Genomic DNA, 3,885 nt, shown 5'->3' on the forward strand with positions numbered 1-3,885 from the left:
CCGTAGAAGCTGTCTGTCATGGAAGTGGTATTGAAGCAGCAGTTTCGTACGCAGTTTCCACAGCCGCAGTCGTTTCTTGACATCAGCCGACAGCTCCGGCCGGTGTCGGCCGCCTGTGATCTCAGCGCCGACCAATCGGCGTCGAGAGCCGGCCGGCTTCTCCGGACGCCTCTCTCTGATTGGCTCATTTTGGAGATGGGCGGCTGGCGGCGGCTCGCGGTCGGGGACTGCAGTTTGGAACGGATCGCTGACGGGGAGGGCGTGCTGGAGCTGACGAGGTGAGTGCACTGCTTGGCGTCGTTCACAGAGGGATGCCCGCGTAGTTTGCACGTTAAGGTGATGGGTTATGCGCAACGCGGTTACTTTGATAGGAAATCCACGAGTTGGCGAAAGTGTATTTTATATATATATATATATATATATATATATATATATATGTATATATATATATGTGTGTGTGTGTGTATATAGATATATATATATATATATATATATATATATATATATATATATATATATATATATATATATATATATATATATATTGCATAAATATTAAATGCCACTAGATCGGAAACAGTTATGCAAAGAGTGTGCGGTCGGCAAGGGAGGACATTGTGCGTCGCATTAAACTAAGCCCCCACATATAAGTGGGTGGGGTATGGTTTAATAATAACATCACAGAACCGTCGAGTGGGTTGCCTATAACTCGCCCGGTTTACCATAGTTTATCCAGTCTGCCTGCGAGTCTATGCCATTTTACAGCTGATGTTCCTCTTTCGATTTACACACGTCTGCTAGTAATTCATCACAGCTGTTGTCGATTTAGTGGCACTAGACATCTATGGCATTTTGCATCAATGTTTGTAGTTGTATTTGACCTCTCGGTACATCTACAACGCATCGAGGCTTATGCCGTACCGGCCGCTATGATATGTCATGCGAAAACATGATAATATGTCGGTCGTTGCTGTTTATCTGTCTGTCTGTATATATGTATGTATGTTTGGCTGTATCAAGGTATCGGTGTGTGCTGTTGGCGATACGCAGAATTTCACAATGGGGGGGGGGTCGTTCAAGTGATTTGACTGAAATTGATGTTCAGCGCGCGATTGCTTACGTGCCCAACTGTTGCGTAAAATTAGGGAAAAAACTAATTGCTGCGCGAGATTTAAAAAACCCGATTATCGTGTAAAAGAACGTCACATGTTGCTGGTCTTCTTCTTTTTACAAATCTGCCTGAAATTCGTAATTGTCAACGTTAAATGACGTATACCTTGACACATGCCATGAGGTTGGTAAGTGAGGAGCACGTGTCCCACGGTCTGCTAGGCGGTACGCCCCTGTGAGTCGTCTATTCAAAGCATGCCTTTGTAACTTTGTTTACATGCATACGTTCGACACCTGCCGCGAGCAGACAACATTGGCGCGACGTGACTGATTGGTTAGGACTTTTGGCTATCACGCGGAGGGCCCGGGTTCGAACCCCGGCTGCACCGTGTCCTTCCACGGGTGCTGGTATGGTCTTTGTAGACACTGGCGCCACGCGGTAGGTTACGCGGCAAGGGCAGGGCTTAATATCTGCAAGCTCTTGAAAATCGAAATTCTTGTAAATGCCTCAACCCTTATGCTGTGCCATTTCCGTTTAGTATGGACGCATATCTACCAAGTCAGCTGAGGAAATCATGTGAACGTTAAATGGCCAAACGTCACCCGAAGTTGGCATCAAAATCAAATCCTCCATGAATTTATCCTGGCTCATCTGTTAAGTTTCGCTGTGCCTCCACCCGACAGGAACTGAGTAAAGTTTTGAGCAGGGAAAAATTTGGAAAATACCTGGAGTTTTTCTCTACAAAAACATAGTGAGGAATTAGCTGTACTTTTTGCATCACCTTTGGACTAAATCAGAGCTCCAACGGCCGTCACTGGATCCGCTACTGCTGCTGCAACGTCGGATGGGGAGGGGACTGGGTGGGGGATGTGTAGAAGACATCAAATGAAAAAAGCAAGCGGCGGAAATTCGAAGAACGCATGCCCTTCACTTTGACAAACGTGAAACGCGTGCTCCCTGTGCCCCGAGATTTAAGGCCGCCACTTGTTTGTCCGGCCCACAGCGCGAAGGACCTTTCTTGCTCTGACTAGCGTGGATTCTCTTTTGCTTGATGCCTTTTGGCTGCTGGTAGATTGTGAGTGCCTTGGTATGCCTCAGCGTTCAGGGAGAAGCAACGATCTCTTGACTTTGAATGACAAATCCTTCGGTGTCGCTTTGGTCTGTTGTGCGATTATCCGTTCTGTTTCGTTAATGTACTTCGACGAATGAAATGATATTCATTCGTTTTTGCAACGAATGCAGCGGAATGGTACTTGTTTACGTAGGTGCAAATTCCAAACGATTATTAGATGGTTGAACCAAGAAGAAAAATTGCTTGGTTAATTGCATAGTAGAGGAGCCATTCGCTCCCGACTCATATGAGTCACGTGGCATGCGCGCCTCATATTTTCGCCGCATGTTCACTTTCTATGTTGCGATGTTTCTACATGGTCGGACTTTGATGCTTACGGCCACCGCATTTTGGCCATTTGGCCGTTATTTTCGTCCATCACAAGCCTCGTGATTGTCATTTTTCTTGTGCAAGTTCCACATTCCTCCCGCTGTTGGTTCAGCATATTATTCTTTAAAAAAGCATGATGAGGAATTAACTGTACTTTCTGCATCGTCTTCGGACTCCTCCCGCTATTGTCCCGCTTCGGACTCCTCACTCCTCACTCGGACTCCTCACTCCAGCGCACAACAGTGGGTGTGAATAGTAGGTATGCACTTGGCACTCGAAATGTTAGGTTTACAGATCGGAAGACATGGGCCCGACCGAAAACTGCCCGGGACGATCAACTTTCCATCATGGAGAAATGTTCGACACGATGTGATCAGGAACCCAATGAAAATCATTTTTCGGTATTGGCCGAAGCCCCATTGCTGATCTGACAGGTGCCGAAGTTCTGCCAAAATCGTTGAGCACATTAGTATTTGGAGAGGTTGCCGGGACCGCTACAGCTTTTTTTTCTTTTGCATTCGGGGAGGTCACGTTCTGGTTCATGCAGTAGGTATTTTTCTACCTACTGGGGAGTTCATTTTAGTGCCATAATAGTACCACAATTTTTTTGCTTGCTTGCGCGGTATTCTAGGAGACGATTATCGTATTGCATTACGTTGTAGGTGGTGAACGCCCACTGGTGGAACTTACATGATTAGGATGTCCTAGTTCATTTTACTAAGTCCGTCTGAATTTGCAATACTTTCATTTTATGTTTCACTGAATTTGAAAAACCGCGTTTGGAACAGCTATGCTATATTTGATCCGGGATTTTATGCAGTTATTTTTTAGGCTCAGGCTGTTCACGGCCAACCCGTTCCACAAACTACCGCATAGGCTCATGTTAGAGTTCAGCGAGATCGCTGAACTTTATCCGTCTTCGATCAAAGGTCACGAACGGTGGCCACCGTTAGGGGCCGGCATACCGAGCCCCGCGGGCTCAGCACAGCTGGCCTTGGGCTATCAACTTTCAAGGCATTCGATACAGCCCAACTAGGCTTTGGAATAGGGGGACACGAAAGTGGAGAGGGACATGGCCGCACTTTTTGAGACAATTTAGTATTAATCCTATAACAATGCGCGGGAACGACTAACTTCCCAATCCGTGTTGCTCCGTCCCCCACCCCCGAAATCTCTGAGATGGTTCTTCCCCCTCTGAGATCAACATTTCGCGGTACCGGCGATTCACTAAGCGCAGCGAAGCAAGCGCGCAAGCGCTTGTCACTACTTATTCATCAGCGACAAACGGTCACGTGGTATAATTTTCATTTTTACTACGAATGCCGTTGAACAC

General features: G+C 46.5%; 1 protein-coding gene across 1 annotated transcript in view; it reads left to right on the forward strand.

Annotated features, from left to right (window-relative positions):
- The first annotated feature begins 241 nt into the window (after positions 1 to 241).
- The window catches only part of tap (Basic helix-loop-helix neural transcription factor tap), a 10,544-nt gene continuing 6,900 nt past the window's right edge, over positions 242 to 3,885 (forward strand). The window contains exon 1 of the mRNA XM_037228534.1: positions 242 to 278. The gene's annotated coding sequence lies outside the window, so the exon portion shown is untranslated. The remainder of the gene's footprint in view (positions 279 to 3,885) is intronic.

The sequence above is a fragment of the Pollicipes pollicipes genome, unplaced genomic scaffold (assembly GCF_011947565.3).
Source record: "Pollicipes pollicipes isolate AB1234 unplaced genomic scaffold, Ppol_2.1 Scaffold_6052;HRSCAF=7182_pilon_pilon_pilon, whole genome shotgun sequence".
Classification (NCBI taxonomy): domain Eukaryota; kingdom Metazoa; phylum Arthropoda; class Thecostraca; order Pollicipedomorpha; family Pollicipedidae; genus Pollicipes; species Pollicipes pollicipes.